This window comes from Triturus cristatus, chromosome 4_1 (genome assembly GCF_964204655.1).
Source record: "Triturus cristatus chromosome 4_1, aTriCri1.1, whole genome shotgun sequence".
Classification (NCBI taxonomy): Eukaryota; Metazoa; Chordata; class Amphibia; order Caudata; family Salamandridae; genus Triturus; species Triturus cristatus.
Window position 1 is genome coordinate 528,491,424 of NC_140585.1, and position 19,326 is coordinate 528,510,749.

The 19,326-nt window shown below is 43.3% G+C and overlaps 1 protein-coding gene across 1 annotated transcript in view; it reads right to left on the minus strand.

Annotated features, from left to right (window-relative positions):
- The window catches only part of PKP2 (plakophilin 2), a 416,690-nt gene that overhangs the window by 312,914 nt on the left and 84,450 nt on the right, over positions 1-19,326 (minus strand). The gene's annotated exons all lie outside the window — the stretch shown is intronic.

The following is a 19,326-nucleotide window of genomic DNA, read 5'->3' on the forward strand; positions in this document are numbered from 1 at the left end:
CAAAAAAAATTTCTGCCTTCGGGGTCTTTCAGGGACCCCCTGACAAAGGCTAGGGGGTCAGGAACTCTCTACCCTGCCCCCTTTTCACGTTCGCCACCTTCCTTTTTCACTCTCGCACTGAAAACAAACAAAATGGCGGCCGACACTTCCTGATTTCGACCGATTCGAACGTTGACTAACATGTAACCACCAATCAGAATTACGCTCTCGCACGTTAGGGTGCTCGCACGGTGCGCGCACCCTGCGCGCGTATAGATATTGATATGCTTTTAAATGCTATTTTCTCAGGAAATACTGAACAGATTTACACCAGACCTGCAAAAGGCACTTCCTTGACCTTATGGCTACCTCTGCCAAATTTCAAGTATTTCTGTTCAGCCGTTCGGGCTGTAGCTGTGTCTAAAGGTCCTATGGAAAAATGCATGGGGAAAACGCGTTTTGGGACCCCCCTTTTTTCTTGGTCCCCGCTTGACGAATCAACCCGAGACTTTCAGGGTAGGAGCTGAACGGAGCGCCCCATTAGTTTTGAAAATTTCGCGAGGATTCGTCAACCGGCGCCAAAGTTATTCAAAATAGAATTTTGAGATTTCCTATGGAAACACGGTCCTAACTATAACTATCTACTGGCGACCGCCAGTAGATAATATATATATATATATATATATATATATTCACTGAAAAAACCATAGGTTTCACACATGTTATAGTTAGCGGAAATTTTACTGATAAAAAACCAATGAAATTGCCCCGTTATAGTTAGTGCTGGCAACTATAACTCACGCGACCGCAATCCTCTGCTGATGCTAATACTGTATTTAGACACTTATTTGCCCATGTCTTCTTCCATACATTTTTAGCTATACATATATTACAAATATTTTTTTTTATAAAGACACATATGTCATCAGCAGAAGATTGCGGTCGCGTGAGTTATAGTTGCCAGCACTAACTATAACGGGGCAATTTCATTGGTTTTTTATCAGTAAAATTTCCGCTAACTATAACATGTGTGAAACCTATGGTTTTTTCAGTGAATTTGCAAGGTTTTTTAAATGCTAATTCCTAACTATAACGTGTGTGAAACCTATGGTTTTTTCAGTGAATTTGTACGGTTTTTTAAATGCTAAGTTACTTTACGCCATTCGAGGCGTGCGCGCCCACTTAACGCAGTGCGTTCCGTGCACGGTTTTTATCAACTTTAATAAGCCCTGTACATTTGGTGGCCTTCGGCCACCAAAAGCACAGGGGGTGGGGTCAATGTGGATAGTGTTTTTTTTATTTCGATTTTATAATTTCATGTTGCCAAAATATAGTTTTTTTAGTGATGTAATAAGCCCTGTACATTTGGTCGCCTACGGCCACCAAAAGCACAGGGGGTGGGGTAAGTGTGGATAGTGTTTTTTTTATTTCTATTTTTTACCGTACGCTTACGGTAAGCGTACGGTAAGCGTACTCGGCGAAATTGCCGAAAAAAAAATAAAACCGTTTTTGCTCTTGGGGGATGTTTGGGGACTCCCTCAACATGACTATGTGGGAGGGAGTTGTCAAAACAGCCCCGTAACATGTTTTTGGGCATCATGTTTGATAAATAACACTCAGTGCGAGAGACAAAATGGCGGACGCCGCTTCCTGGTTTCGGCCGATTCGAATGTTTACTAAGATCTAAGAGCCAATCAGAATCGCACTCGCGCACGCCACCGTACGCGTACGGTAAGCGTACTGTAAGCGGGCTCAGATATATATATTGATTTAAAGGCTATTTTCTCAGAATCTACTGAACAGATTTACACCAAACCTACAAAAGGCACTTCCTTGACATAGGGACTACCTCTCTGCCAAATTTCTAGTAATTCTGTTCAGCCGTTCGGGCTGTAGCTCTGTCTAAAGGTCCTATGGAAAAATGCATGGGAAAAACGCGTTTTGGGACCCCCCTTTTATCTCAGCCCCCGCTTGATGAATCCCCCCGAGACTTTCAGGGTAGGAGCGGAGCGTAGCGCCCCACCTATTTTGAGAAATTCGCGAGGATTCATCGACCGGCGCCAAAGTTATTCAAAATAGAATGTTGCGGATTTCCTATGGAAAAGGGGTCCTAACTATAACTACCTACTGGCGACCGCCAGTAGGTAATATATATATATATATATATATATATATATATATATATTCACTGAAAAAACCATAGGTTTCACACATGTTATAGTTAGCTGGACATTTTTCTGATAAAAAACCAATGAAATTCCCCCGTTATAGTTAGTGCAGGCAACTATAACTCACGCGACCGCAATCCTCTGCTGATGACATATGTGTCTTTATGAAAAAAAAATATTTGTAATATATGTATAGCTAAAATTTAATGGAAGAAGACATGGGCAAATAAGTGTCTAAATACAGTATTAGCATCAGCAGAGGATTGCGGTCGTGTGAGTTATAGTTGCCTGCACTAACTATAACGGGGGAATTTCATTGGTTTTTTATCAGTAAAATGTCCAGCTAACTATAACATGTGTGAAACCTATGGTTTTTTCAGTGAATTTGCAAGGTTTTTTAAATGCTAATTCCTAACTATAACGTGTGTAAAACCTATGGTTTTTTCAGTGAATTTGTACGGTTTTTTAAATGCTAAGTTACTTTACGCCATTCGTGGCGTGCGCGCCCAGTTAAAGCAGTTCGTTCCGTGCGCGCACCGCGCGCCCACTTTACGCAGTTTACGCGGGATGGGCCATGTACGCACGATGCGCTTCACGCACCGTGCGCACATGGAGGACATATTATGCGCTTCGTTGTGAAATGTAATCTTTGATATTTTCAATTGATTGATGGTATGGCATGCACCAATGATGCCCTACGGGCACCGTTTGCACACGGGGTGGGGAAAGTGTGGATAGTTTTTTTTTTTGTTAATAATTTTTACAGTAAGCGTAATCTGCGATTTTTCGAAAAAAAATAAAATTGAATATTTGGCCTTGGGGGTTCTTTGGAGACACCTTCATCAATGCTAGGTGGTTAGGAACTGAATACATTGCCCCTAGATGTTTTTAGCCTTTGTTTTTGCTGCCTCACTTAGAGTGCGAGAGAGAAAATGGCGGGCGCCGCTTCCTGGTTTCGACCGATTCGAATGTTTACTTAGATCTAACAGCCAATCAGAATCGCGCACGGCACCGTACGCGTACGGTAAGCTTACCGTAAGCGCTCGGGAAGCACACCGTAAGCTGCCACAGATATATATATTGATTTAAATGCTATTTTCTCAGGATCTACTGAACAGATTTACACCAAACCTACAAAAGGCACTTCCTTGACCTGAGGACTACCTCTCTGCCAAATTTCAAGTAACTCTGTTCAGCCGTTCGGGCTGTAGCTGTGTCTAAAGGTCCTATGGAAAAATGCATGGGAAAAACGCGTTTTGGGACCCCCCTTTTTTCTCAGCCCCCGCTTGACGAATCCCCCCGAGACTTTCAGGGTAGGAGCGGAGCGTAGCGCCCCACCTATTTTGAAAATTTTGCGAGGATTCGTCGACCCGCGCCAAAGTTATTCCAAATAGAATGTTGCGGATTTCCTATGGAAACAGGGTCCTAACTATAACTATCTACTGGCGACCGCCAGTAGATAATATATATATATTTTATGTGAAAAAACACACTCCTGGCTCACCATATCCAGCAATACAGCGAAGAACAGGTACGGACCACAGCGTGTAGATTTATAGAATTGCAGTGCTTCATTTGCAGAAAATGAGAGAATCAATAGCATCCAATCGATAAAAAGCAAGAGCCCAGCATGACACATTTCGATCGTGCTTCCACGGTCTTGATCACATGACGCGCTGGACCAATTACAACCCTTAAATAGTGACCACATCCTCGGATAATAATTCTCAACCACACCTCTAGGCAAAAGAAATAGGTAAAAGATTTGATGGCAAAACACTCCATGATTTGCATACGGTAAATACAATGATTAAAAGTAACCACAAGTGTGAATTCAGGAGTTTAACAATTGGAGTAAAACTGTAAAACACAAGATAAAAAGGCACATAAATACAAATGTATTAAAAATCCGACCATAGTGGTAAAATGTGCCTCATCCTGGAAATGAAAAACAGTTACATCTAATAATATTACTCATATTATGTTGCCACGAAGTCTGCCAAGTACTGTTGTACCTCTATTGCACACTCCATTAAAAAAAGGTACAAATCAAATCAATCATCTGTGAGCGGCACACCACATGTGATGTTTAAGCCTTCAAATCCAGCAATGGATGATAATCCTTTGGCGGGCGAGATGCCCTTGAGCAAGACGCCACTTACTTTTCCTTTACACACCATCAAGAACCCGAGATGGCAGTGGAAGTGCATTAAAACAAGCAGCAATGGAGGTGATTTGGTACGGGCAAGCAGCGACCTGGGAGGGGTGGTGGGGGTGGGAAAGCAGTGTTGTGGGAAGGGGTGCGGAGACGATGAAGGTGCCGCGCTGGGCAAGAGCAACATACAGCATGCAATGGAGCTCATAATGGAGACTGAAATGAAGAAAAAAAAAAAAAAAAAGTCCCTAAAAGTAACCCATAAAGATGCATACATAGATATATGGGAAGTTAGGTGCTGCTCTGTGGGAGGATACAAATGACTACAAAGTGAGACAAAGAAAAAGGATTAACGACTAGTGAGGAAACATTTTTGAAGAACAATCTAAGTGACCAATAAAAAGCCAATGGCCAGGCTATAAGCCCATACAGTGAATACAGCATGTCTCGAAGGACACTGCTTTAGCACTGCGTAGGCTCAACCTAAACAAATGGCTGTAACACCCTTCAGGATTTTAGGCTGTGAATTGATGGCTTCACATCGATCTCTGCAGCAGACGAATAAACCCAATGAGGCATCTTAATTGTACACCATCATGAATCCCAATAAGGCCACACAGAGCAGTCAAACTTCCCTAAATTTGCAAGAAGCAGTGTGTATTTGAGCAAATACCACATTTCACGGAGACTTCATATGGACTATTGTGCATCAAGGGGTGGGCTGGTAAACCCCAACCCTTGCCAAAATGTTTAAACCAACCCGCTCTCTTCCTAATCTCTCTTTCCCTCTCTCTTTATATTAATCCATTTCCTTCTCTCCTCCCTCCATGACTGCTCTCTTTTCTCTGAACTTCCCCTGCTGTGGCTGATGAAAATAACAGGGAGCTGGAGAAGGTGATAGTGGGGCCAGTACTGGCCCTGTTCCTTCACAAACAGACCTCCAATGGCTCTGGCCCTTGGGTAAGTACCTGATGCAATAAACTGCAAGTTGGCCATGTGTATGACCCAACGTTACAATGGCTGAAATTATCGACATTTTAGCTACGATGATATTCAGCAATTCAGGTTCACAATAATAGGCATTTACTAAACGAAAACGTCGGGATCCGAAGGCTCCCGACCTACTTTTACCAAACTTACACAAAGGCATTGGCAACAAAATTAGCCAAGATGTAAAATGCAACAAGGAGAAAGGGCCTTCTTCCCATTCATTGCTATAGAGGCTATATTAGTGTGCTTCCCAAAGCTGTCAAGAAACCGAAGATTGTGGAATCTTATAGACCTAGGTCAATGCTTAACAAATTTTAAAACACTATGCAAAATCTTAGCTATTAGACTTTTACTCTGGCGCGACGATGAATACATTTAGATCATAGCCGAGATGCACTGCAGCATTTAACATTAAAATCCCTTCTTTCAGTCTGGAGTTCGAGGACAAAGGAAATGCTGCTCTCACGGTTTATGGATGTGTCTGAAAGTCAAAAAATGTGGGACTGCACTATAGTCACACCAGCTCTCTCTCAGAGGTGCTAGCCTTAAGAAAGAGGCTTATTCCCCTGATTAAAATTAAACTAAATTAAAATGCATTCCTAAAGGCCATGCAGTTAAAGGTTTGTTGTGACAATATTCGCTCTGTTATCTTGGGATGGGAAGTCTCACCTGGAATGGAACATGCAAAACACAAAAGGCCTATTTAAGAGGTTTCTTCTGGGGTAGTTTGCCAGAAAGCTCGGTGCCAGGTACTGGATTTGAGAGAATCTATGTGGGCAGCTCAAGGGAAGGCTTTGTAAGGATCTGGCATGATCGACAGATGTGGACAGGATGAAGGGTTTTTCAGCCACACATATTCGTGGAATGGCCGGAAGGAATGGGCCTTCTCAAAAAATACACGACGGAAGGTCTTCACTGGAGTTACGCCAGACAAGGGCTACGATGGGGAAGTTGTTGGGAATTTTTAAACAAATTGCGAAATGTGATTTCATATGTTAAAAAACATTGTGAAGTGAATAAAGATATCTGAAATAGTGACTGGGCAGCTGTAGCTGTATACTGGTAATTTGCCACGTTCCAAACAAGCATTGTCAAACCATTAGATCTGTCTCGAATGTGCCCGCAAAGCCAGACTGGGTTCGTGCATGGGTCCATCACCATTCAAATGCACATTCAAACCAGACCTGCTGTGTTTTCAAATGCTTGCTAAGGTTTGTAAAGTTCAGGAAAGAAAATCGAAATTGTTTTGATAGCTCTCTGATGCCTTCCACGTGCCTCTCTTTTCTATCCAAAACCACCAAGTACAACATTGTATTCCTGGGCAATGTCACCCAAGGTCAGACTGCAAGAACTCTTTTGCTACTTACACAGGGTCTGGTGCTCCACGTCCTTCAAACTCATTTGTGCTTCTGCGCCACTTAAAGTCAGAGTTTAGAGAACACAGAAAAGAGTTGTAGACCTTTCCATTCAGGCGATATTCTGAACAGTGATACCATGTTCCTCCACTTCAAAGGTTACTGTATCCCTCGTCGTCTCCGCGGTGCTCCAAAGCAGTCGAGTAACAGTGTGACCATTGTACACAAACAGCAAAATAAATCAAAGTCCCATGGGCAGGCATGTTCGCTCACCAGCTGCAAAAACCCGTAAAACCCACATTCAACATTCTGCTGCTGTGTTATCATTCGAGAAGAAGATACATCTAGAAACAGAGGCCTTGAAATGAGTTATTGGAACACAGGGACATTTTCAGACTGAAATGCATGCTGCGTTTATACTTGGAAAAACAAAGAATGCGGTCAGTGTCATCTCAATCTAGAGATGGGGCGCACGAAAACAAAAACTAAGAGTTTCGTACATATTTCTATAGTGGCTACTTTGACACCTCGATAGAAATTGCCTCTTGAATGATTGCCCGGAGTATGGACGATCACTGAAAACAAATGTCACCTTGTCATTACCACTCTGCTAATCAAAGACAAATGAGGCCTGCAGTCATAAGATGTCCATATTACAGTGATAAAAAGTGTCACAAACAAGTGAAAGATCCGCCAAGCGTCAGACTGACACAACTTTATTGTGTCGAACTAAGGCCCAGGAGCACCAGTTCCATTGTTTTGCATTTACACAGAAGAAAAAAAAAATCAAATTGAAATTTGCATAATGGTTATCCAAAAAGTCTGGGAGGAATCCTGCCCTCTTCGACCCATGTTGGACACCTGTCATCCATATGGATGTAACATACCATAAATTAAAACCACCAGGTCATAATGACAACTTGTGACCTCAGTGTGCAGAGATGGCTCATCAAAAACCCCACATGAGGCTCGTGCTGTCGCAGTCAAGAACACCAGTGGACAGGTCTCTCTTGACATGCAACAACCATACTGGAGACACATGAAATATAATGCAAATTTATCCTGCCAAGGCTACAATGTCAGGGTATTCTGGGAAGGCGAGGGTTGCATCTGTTATAAAAAAAATATTATATAAAGGCTGAACAATTGCATACCTGGCAGAGACTTGCACGTATTGTATCTTGTGGAAGTAAATCAGCCTATACAATTATTAAACAACCCTCTCACAGGTGCTGTCTTGGGGCTATTTGCACCTGCAGATTTTTTTTTAAATAGTCGCCTGGGGCACTGGAAGGATGCAAATGGTTCCAATTCGAGAAAGGCAAAAGGGTAACCCAGTAAACGAAAGCCATGATAGGGGTGCAATGATGCCACTGTACCTGCGCCTTGAGACCCTTACAGGTGAGTAGCAGCACTATAATAATCCCTCATTGACTGACCTGCAGCTGCAGTTACAGCTCAACCCCTGATAGCTGCTGCATAATATGGCATCAGCATGGCACAGCAATTGGTGGTGGGGAACAACCCTACGCTTTCCCTTAACGCACCCGCCTCATCCTTGGCTCTGGAAATCTGTGTGATGTCAAAGAAGGGGATATATTAGCCTCTTCCCTGGCTGTGGTGCAGGGGGTGATGGCAACTCCTGAATTCTGGGAACCGTCTTCTTGTATCGCATTTGCTAGATGAGTAGCCAGCTGCTAGTCGTGGGGGTACTGGTGATGATCTCAAAGTACGATTGGGTTTATAAGCATGAATAAGATCATGAAGATATTTTGGGGCTGAGGCATGTTTAATTTTAAAGATGTAACACAGGGCTTTAAATTTGATTCTGTTAGAGATCTTAAGCCAGTGAAGGTCTCTGAGTGCAGTGGAAGCGGAGGTTCTCCTAGGAACATTACAAAGCAGGCGGGCAGCCGCGTTTTGCACAACCTGAAGTTTTTTGTGGTTGTTAGGTCGGCTCCAAGGTATAGGACGTTGCCATAGTCCAGGCGGGAAACAACCAACGCCTGGACTACCGTTCTTTGTGTAGGAGGGGGCAACATCCACAAAATCTTCTGAAGCCATTTCAAGGTGGCAAAACAGATAGAGGCTACCTTTATAGCCTGCTGTCTCATTGTAAGTTTCTCATCAATGATGAACCCAAGATTGCGAACTGCAGTTACAGGTTGCGGAATTGGTCCCATATCATCTGGCCAATGATGGGGGTCCCAAAGATCCTTGTTTTTACCTAGTATTACTACCTCGGTTTTATAACCGTTGAGTTTCAAAAAGTTTCTCTTCATCCATTTGGAGACACTGATCAGACCTTCTTTCAGAGCAGAGGTGTTATTATACTCTTTGTTGGAAAGAGAAAAAATTATCTGAGAGTCATCGGCGTAGGAAAATAAGGTCTTACGTAAATATTGAATAGTAAGAGGCTGAGTATCGACCCCTGGGGAACACCATACGCCGAAGGACAGGTTGTAGAAGAGGCGGAGGCAGAAGACACCTGAAAGGTGCGATCTTTTAAAAAGGAAGCTATCCAGGCTAGCGCCATACTCTCTACTCCCAGGGACCGGAGAGTCGCGAGGAGGATGGAATGAGACACAGTGTCGAACGCCGCACTAAGATCAAGAAGGATCAAGGCTGATGTTTCTCCGCGATCGACACTGTGACGCAGACTCTCGGTGACTCCTAGGAGGGTGCTTTCAGTTGAGTGATGCGCTCTAAAGCCGGATTGGGACGGATGTAGAAAACCCGAGCTCTCCACGAAAAGTGTCAGTTGTGTGTTTATATGCCTTTCTAAAATTTTTGATAGAGTGGGGAGCAATGAGATTGGTCTAAAATTGGATAAGTTGGTAATATCCGCTCCAGCCTTTTTTAATAGCGGAATTATCATAGCATGCTTCCACTCCTGAGGGACATATGACTCAAGTAATGAGGAATTAAGGAGTTGCATTAGCACTTGACGTGGGCTGAGTTCAAGAAATTTTAGGATTTTAACGGGTACAGAATCCTGCGGGGAGCCAGATTTGATGCTATTTAAGCAGTGGGAAAAAGAGGCGTCATCAAAAGGAAGCCAGTTAGCAAGTTTCGTCCCTAAAAGGAGAGAAGGGTCCGAGGTGGAAGTAGGCTCAGGCAGAGAGGTATCAAAAGATGTTGAAGTATTTAACGAATCGTAGATGCGCTCTACTTTAGATATAAAAAAGTTCGCCACCGAATTGCATTGAGCCTCATCCAGTTCGGGAGATGCTGGTATCGTATCAGCTCCAGTTAATCTCTTCACAACCGAAAAGAGTACGGGGACAGTTTTTTGCATTGGTTATTGTCTTTGAAACATAGGCAGCTCTGGCTATTCTACAATGATGGTGGTAGTCCCTAAGGGCTTCCTTATAGGCTGTTTTACGGGAGGCAGAGTAGGAGCGTCTCCATTTCCTCTCAGAGATCTTACAGCTAGTTTTCATGCGCTTAAGATCATCAGAATACCAAGGCGCAGGAGGTCGATGAGATGAGGAATTTTTTCGTGTTAAAGGAAGAAGTTCTTCAATGGCAGAGTGCAGCCATTTGGATACTTCAGAGTTTAGTTCAGATGTGGATGTGTTGGTGTTAGGAAGAGTGTTCGATAAACGTGTGTTAAAGTCGGAGATGTTAAGTTTATGCCAACGACGTATAAACACATCCTTACTGTTGCTTTTTTTTTCATTTCCAGTCTGAGATAAGACAAAGTGGACAGCATAATGGTCTGACCATTCCAGAGGACGGGCAGGGAAAGAACATTCAAAAGGAAGATTAGAAAGAACAGGGTCTAGTAAATGCCCAGCAGAATGTGTTGACCCAGAATTGCATAATGAAATATTTAAGGCTTCCAATTCGGATAAAAACAATTTACTGACATTGCATTGACCGTCTTGCAAGTGGAGGTTTAAGTCGCCAAGAATAGAAAAATTGGCAGCTTTCAGAGAAAGAGGGGCAATAACGTCAGAGAATGAAGTCAACCAAGTAGTGGCGTTTCCAGGGGGACGGTAAATCAGGAGACCGGATAGAGTAAACCGGGGGCTAGTAGCGAGCTTAAATAGTCCGGCTTCACATCCATGCAGGGGGAAGGCATCGAGAGTACATGTATAATTAGACTTAAAAATAATCGCAATGCCACCCCCTTTACCAGTGTCTCTGTCAATTTTGGTCAGTTTATATCCATCAGGAATTGCCATAGCAATATCAGGCCCTGAGCAAGCTTGAAGCCAAGTTTCAGTAAGGAACATGGCGTCGGGATTTTCATCTATTATGAAATCGTAGATGTTGGTCTTATGTTTCGGGAGTGATCTACAGTTCACACTCCAGAACTGCAGGGGGAGAAGGAGGTTTTAATAGCCCTAGTTCTGCCTTTCGATTTACCCCGCTTATGTAGCACGTTCAGTTGATTACACCTTGACATTTTACCCATGGTGAAACCACAATGGGTACATTTAAAATTATGAATAGGCAGTACGCACGTTGTGCACTGTACAGGGGAATGATGGTTAAGCAGTTTTAGTTCCTTACTGGTGTAGATGTAGCTATCACCGCTATGGACTGGGACTGTGGTAGGCGGAACCAGGTCCAGTGTCCCTTGGCCCGTCCTGGCGTGGACGGGCGTAGACGGGCCTGACTCTGGCGCGACTCCGGCGCGAGTCGGGCGCGCCCGCTGCGCGAAGACATATACATCCCCTTTTATGCTCCACTAGAGCGCTGTCAAGCCCAACCCACACCCAAGATGGCCGCCGCTATTCTGTGCCCGGGACCTGCTCCACAGCGTCAATACTCGGCTGGGAGTGGTCCAGGGCAGCGGGAGAGAGGGGGAGCGAAGTGGAGATTATAGCCCACTGAATACCTTCAAGTTTCCACAGAAAAGGGAAAGCGGCGATATTGCAGTAAATTTCAGTTTTTTTAAAAACAGGTAAAACAATACAAATGGCACAACCTCCCGGCTTCGGCCTCAGGAGGTGCGCGTGCAGTCAGCAAAACACATTAGTCATTAGAGTAACACAGGCCATGGGGCGAGCACTGCAGAATTAAAATCATCACTTGGGATGTGAGGGGACTTGAAAAATGCATCCAAAAGATAGAGTGCAATCCAAGCGAGGAGAGGGGCTCAGATAGCTTTTCTCCAAGAGACTACATCACTCAACGAGTCCCTTTGCAGAAACGATGAAGGGGACAGATATAGTCCGCTCATTGTTCAGCATAAGCTAGAGGAATAGTGAAATGGGTACATCCTGTGGTACTTTTTCCAGCAAACACAACTCTTACGTATAAGAAGGAGTACTACACAGTAGACGGTGGTAGATTAGATGGGAGAAATCTAGATTTGATCAACCTTTATGCCCCTAATTTTGACAAATTTACCTTTAACAGATTATCAACATTTCTTGCAGGTCCGACGCACTAGCCATTGATTATTGGGGAGGGTGGAGGTGGTGGGAGACTAACTGGGGTGAGTTAGATCTTATCTCCTCTTACCAATGTTGACTACGATAAGAAAAGCCAGAGTGCTCACAATTTGCATGACCTAGCGGAACTTGATAGACTCATGGAGAGGGCTGCACCCAAACACCAGAGATTATGCCCACCATCCAGTGTTACGTGCCATACATATGAGACAAGATAAGGTAGTTTTTAGCCCATGGGTACAGTCCACTGTAGAGCAGGAGGAATACATATCAAGAGGACTGTAATAAGAGGACATTATATTAAAACTGCAGTGTGGGTCAGACCCACACTGATAAAGATATAGAGAAACAAGAGAGGGTGGCGCATTCAGTTGAGAGGTTGAGATGCTTTGAATCCAAGGCATATCACCAAAACACATTATGAACAAGAGAAAGAATGAGGACTACAAACTTGGCTGGAGAACCCAGAGAAGAGAGGATCACTTTTATTGGCTGTCTGAAATAAACACGGAGATCTGGACCATTTGCAGGCCGCCATAAATAAAACATTCATAGAATACTATATGGAACTTGATAGTGGCCGGAACAACAACACTGCCCAATTAAGACTGAGACATTAGGAGAGGTCATTACTGCGCAAGAATTCAGGGTTACAATTAAAGGCATGGCAAAAGGAGAAAGCCGGGAACTGATGGCTCCTCGTCTAATTTTACACAACTTACACAGAGATATTGGTACCAAAGTTAAATGAGATGTAAAATGCAGCATGGAGAGAAGGCTTTCTTCCCGCCATTGTTAGAGAGGCTATATCAGTGTCTCTCTCTCAAAACTGGCAAGAAACCCTATAGATGTGGAATCTTATAGACTCATGTCAGTGCTGAAGATGGATTACAAAATGCTACACAAAATCTTAGACATTAGACCTCTATCTCCAGTGCAATGATTAATACACTCAGATCCGAGCCAGGATGCACTGCAGCATTTGAACATTAGAAGACTAGTCCAAATATTGTGGATTACCAATAACCTTCAGCCTTTGGGCCACAGTACTGTCTACTGATACACACAAAGCTTTTGAGATATCTACATGCAGTCCGGCGACGCATGGGCATTGGCAAACGATTTATAAAGCGGACCATGTAGTGCCAGATTAAACCCTCTGGAGGCCCCTAGGAAGTTGAAATTTCGGGCACCCCTCGCAAATTAGCTATTAATACATTTTTAATTTTACCATCCAACAATTTTAATAAACCAATTTTATTACACAAAACTAAACATTAACAATTATTAATGTTATTAAACAAAAATTAATTGGAAACAATTCAAGAAAGTTTGATTGTAATTTTCTTTCAAGAACAAATCAATACTATTTTGATCAATTGTCAGGTGGCCCCCTAAAAGGAGTGGGTCCCATAGGCTGGTGCCTACCTTGCCTATTTGGTAATCCAAAACTGGGACCATGCTTCTCTAAACTAATCCCATTGTGAGAATTCGAATAGGACTGGAAATCTCAACAGTCCATTGAGTGGGACGAGGGATACCGCAATGGTGCCTATTCTTCTCATTATTTGTCACAGCTGCCGAACCACTAAGAAACCATTAAGAAAGGCCACAATAGTCCAGGGCATAACCACTATATATCATTGATTGCTATTATTCCTAGACTGTGCTGGAGAGACGTGGCAAGAGCAATCCTGGCTCTGGAAAGGTATGGGGAGATCTCCGAGCTAGAGGTATACTGAAACAAGTCTAGTGCTTTTCCCCTTCATTAAACCCTTGAACATCGCAAAATGCCTCCAGCAGGAAACAGGTTTTGAGCTAGGAGCTGGACTCTGAGTTCTTTAGGAGCACAGATTTAGCACACAGATACTGATCCGACGGACAGGAATATCAGGACGGTGGTGGCTGCAATAAGGGGGACAGTGAACTTCTTGTGGACGCTGCCTCTTTCGATGATGAGAAGATTTTGTCCTCTCGAAAATGGTGGCTCTGCTACAGCAATTAGATTACTTTACCACTCTACCAATCAGATTCCAATCAGATTCCGGAGGGAAGTCTTTCATGAACTAGGCACCAAATTGATGGAAATTATCTTTTGGGTGGCTGGGGATATATTAGGAATATGAGTAAACCACCTCAAGGAAAGGGCGGCCTGGCAGTACCCGACTTTGAGCTGTATTACCTGGTGGCACAAGAACAGTACATACAGGGGGGAATGGGAGGGCGGTCCGATGGATAGACAACCACATGAATAATGCAAAAAGTTGGTGGTGAGGAGAGCATACATTCCTAGAATTAACTAAAACATTACTCGAACCCAGACAACAGACAGCAGGATCCCCAAGCCTGCACATGACACTCAAGCATTATTGGGCTCACAGTTTACAAAGAACCCAAGCAAAAGTGCCCTTGGTCCTGAATTGCCAGTAAAGGGATTGCGGGCCCTGCGACACGATGAAGACTGGAGAAGATTGCAGACATGAGTGGAGAAAGATATAGCTCTAAGTGGAGAGCCCTCTATGGATGAACATTCAGGGAATTACCAGACCTAGTAAGAGACAACGAGATAACAAAATGGCTATTTCATGCTATATGGGGCCGTTAGTTCTGGCACCCAGAAGGAATGGAAGATAGGGCAAAATAAAATACCAGCGCAAAAGGGGCCGCAAACAGTATGCACCATAAATGGGAGATTAAAAGGAATAAATTTACTGTTCCATGCCCAGCTGGACAAGTCCAGGGGCCACTTAAACAATCTAAATGGAAGAACGTTAGGAGGGAAAAACTGCCAGACCAGAAAAGAGCTACACAAGAAGGCCGAAGTGAGAACTACAGAAAGATGAGAGTGAGATGCCCCAAAGTCCCTGAGAAGACAGAGGATTATAGATATGGATCGCACACATGCATTTTACTCGACGAAAAACAAAAGAGAAGTTAATGTCGGAAAGATGTAACGAGTGACAAGACGACTAATACAATACTGTACGCATACCTGTATTTGAATACAAAACAATGAACATTTCGTTCATAAAAAATGGCAGAGACACAGATGCACCGCAAGATCTAGATAACACACGCTCGTTCTTTCTCAATTTTCAAGAAATACCATGTAAATGTCACCCTTAGCCCTCGACATTGCCGTCATTAAATTGAAAAATACATAGGCTGTGCTGCTATGACCAACAGATCCGCGTCCCTGCTCACCGGTGCCAGCGCAACATGCGACCCTCAGCCTGATGGACCAGCGGAGGCGGCGGAGCTATGTTTTATGCAGGCTAACTCGAATTCTGCCCAATCAAATGTTGTATTCAAGGTGATCAAGATGTGGGTGGAGCCCAAACCCCTCTCTTTCCAGGGCTTCTAACAGCTCTGTTCCTGATAATCACACATGGCCATGTAACAGATGCACAGTCATGCCAGACCTAAAATGTAAATGCAAAGTCTCAAAATGTCAAATGGCCAACCACAGTGGACTCTGTCACTGCCGCTCTACCACACTGCATCACAGTCTAGATGAATTGTGTGAGGGCGAATAACTGCATGTATGTGGGTGAGACCAGTGCGGTGACAGGACCGACCACTGTAGGGAATCTGGGCTCTTTTGTGACTAAATAAATGATGTGATTGTGCACAGTAAAATCAGGGGAGACGCAGTGAGTTATTAACGAAGAGTCCTGTAAAAGCAGAGTCAGGAAGTGGGAATGAGTGATGCGCAGCAGAACATGGAGAGGTGGAATCTGAAGATGTTGTGAAGAAGGTGGAAGGAATGTGGGCACAAAGGTGATACCAAATGCTGGCCGGCCGTCTCACAAAATACAAAAGAAAACACTAGGCTGGCTAGACAGGGTCAAATGACTGAGCCATCACGGCTGATTAGAAAAGAAACGGTTGTTGATATTCTCTTTCAGAACCCTCTGCAGGCAGCCAATCATGCACCTTTGAAGGGCAAGGGCAGAAGGGACAAGGGCCTCATTAAAATCTGCAGACTGGAAAGAAATGGATGCGAAGGAAGGGCAATAAGAAAAGGACGAGAGTGAAAGGTGAGCGACACCAACATCATCAATCAGTGAAGGCGGAGGCAGACCTGCATAGCCTTCTACCCAGACCTGTGTTGTAACGTGCACAGGATCACCAGACAGAACAGTAGTAAGTGGGGCAAGTTAATGAATATTTCCAATGTGCTTCAATAATGTGTTTTCGAACGGCACTATATTGTTAGGTCTCGCCTGACCCAGCGCATGCGCTGGTCTGCCGAGACTTATTGAGAGGGCTCCAAAAAGTGCTACGAGGCCAGCCTGGAGCTACAGTGCATGTGCGGGCGCACGCGCCGTGCTTTACCTCGATTACTTTCACTTTAGCGGCCGCTTTTATGTTTGATCGTGATCGCGATCACTTTCACTTTCGCGGCCGCACAGGTCTCGCTTTTGGGACCTTATAAGTATTTAGTTATGCAACTGTTGCATGACTAAACACTTATAAAGTCCCAAAGGCGAGACCTATTGGCTATGCCAATGCTTGTTTTTGATTGGCATCGAGACACGCATGCTGAAAAGTGCATCCTTTTGCTCAAACATTTTTGCGTTTATTTGTTTCTACACTTAAGACTTCTGATTTAGATACATGCTGAGCCTATAACAAAAGTCCTTTTTATGGTAAACAAAACAGAAAGAGAGACACATAATTGCAAGACAAGACACATTGCAATTAACACTCGCCTAATGTTCGCTCCCCAGTGAAACAAGCATTTGCAACGCAATAGGTCTCGCATTTGCGAGAGTTTAAACTATTGCCATTGTAAATGACAATGCCTTTTATTTATATTTTAAACAACAACACATAAATAAAAGGCATTGTCATTTGCAATGCCAATAGCTTAAACTCTTGCAAATGCGTGACCTAGTGCATTGCAAATGCTTATAAAACCACCCCTTGCCGCGCTTTCACTTTAATGGCGGCTGCGCCCCTTTGGTTAGACAAGCCGCGTCTAAAGAAAGGTGCGTGGCCGCCATTGATGTGACAGTGCAGTATGGGGTGCTTTCACTAAAAAAAGCATTTGTTTATCAAGTTGACAAACAAATGTCTTTTTTTGTAAAAGTGCCCTGGCTCGAACTAAAACTATTTAGTAGGCTGAATTCTTACTTTGCTAAATTAGATAACGCAGCTGCAGAGAACAAAGGCAACCTTTGTCTACACGTTCTACAGAAGCATCAATATTTTCTAAATGAGGTCAGCAGCCAGTAAAAGAAAATTACATTGTTAGAAATATTTTAGTCCAGAAATGCAATAATTTTAAATAAATCATTAGTGTAATTAGAAACGATTAGAAAGGAAATTTGTTTACCCACGCAAACTAACAAACGTTTTGTGGCAGTCATGTTTCCAGTCAAAACGCATTCATTAACAGCAAAAGATATAGGTTTGGATCGCCCATTAAATTTTATTTTAAAGGAAAAATCTAGTTTAACATGTCCCTCTTAGATAAAATCTGATAAAGGACATCGTACTAAAGAGTGAAATTCCTGCAAAAACAGGGCACTTCCTGTAGAGCTCTTCACATATTTACTATATTGTAGTTATTAATGGGTTAAAAGGGGCGTCTGACATTCCAATTTCTTGAAGAAAACCAAAACACAGCCCAATGTTAAATTTTGGATGCATAAGAAACTAAGACTAGAGATATGAAGACATCTATATGATGAAGTGCTCACCAGCTAGGAAGACACTGCATATTCTCTCTGAAAGAACACATTTTAGACTGGTGAAGTGTGGGTTTGGAAGCATAATGGGAGCTGGATCACGGCATTGACTCCAAGTTGTTGAATTCGATTTATATTTGGGAGCATTGGGGAATGTGGCACACAGTCAAATGCATCGGTTTCCCTAATGGCTCGGTGGCATTTCTCTGCAGCTTGCATAAAACAGAGGGGTTGTTTTACTTTCCTTAAGTCAGAATACAAAAGGCAAGCTATGGTGGTGAGGTGGAGACAGGTTCTGCGATAGGAGAGAACTTTATTAAATTGTCATAATAGTTGATGTCAAACAATAATGAAAAGGGAAGGCGAGAGAAGGACAGAAGATAATCTCCTCTACACTACCACTTGAAGAACAAAGGATACAGTGTGGATAGAAGGTGCTACAATGTGCCTAACTGTTCGGTCGGCCTGATTTGCTGTAGGTAAAAATAAAACTATATATATATATTATCTACTGGCGGTCGCCAGTAGATAGTTATAACCTAGTTTCCATAGGAAATCTCAAAATTCTATTTTGAATAACTTTGGCGCCGGTTGACGAATCCTCGCGAAATTTTCAAAACTAATGGGGCGCTCCATTCAGCTCCTACCCTGAAAGTCTCGGGGTGATTCGTCAAGTAGGGGCCAAGAAAAAAGGGGGGTCCCAAAACGCGTTTTCCCCATGCATTTTTCCGTAGGACCTTAAGACACAGCTACAGCCCGAACGGCTGAACAGAATTACTTGAAATTTGGCAGAGAGGTAGCCATAAGGTCAAGGAAGTGCCTTTTGCAGGTCTGGTGTAAATCTGTTCAGTATTTCCTGAGAAAATAGCATTTAAAAGCATATCAATATCTATACGCACGCACCGTGCGCGCACCCTGCCGTGCGCGAGCGCAATTCTGATTGGTTGTTAGATGTGGGTAAACATTCGAATCGGTCGAAACCAGGAAGTGTCGGCCGCCATTTTGTCTCTCGCTGTCTGAGGGGGTGAAAAACAAAGGTAGAGAACGTGAAAAGGGGGCAGAGTGGACAGTTCCTGACCCCCTAGCCTTGGTCAGGGGGTCACTGAAAGACCCCCAAGGGAGAAAAAAACAAATGTTTTTTTTACAAAAATCGCGAGGTGCGCGCACCCTGCGAGCACGGCAAGAAATGCGAACCGTGGGTACTCGGTGCGCGAAGCGCACCGTGCGCGCAGGGTGCGCGCACCTCGCGATTTAAAAAAAATAAATAAATTTGTTTGGTTTGAAAAACCTGGAAAAAAAAATAATAAAAACATAACTTAGCATTTAAAAAACCGTACAAATTCACTGAAAAAAAACATAGGTTTCACACACGTTATAGTTACGAATTAGCATTTAAAAAACCTTGCAAATTCACTTAAAAAACCATAGGTTTCACACATGTTATAGTTAGCTGGACATTTCACTCGTAAAAAACCAATGAAATTCCCCCGTTATAGTTAGTGCAGGCAACTATAACTCACGCGACCGCAATCCTCTGCTGATGACGTCAGATATTACATCACTGATGACATATGT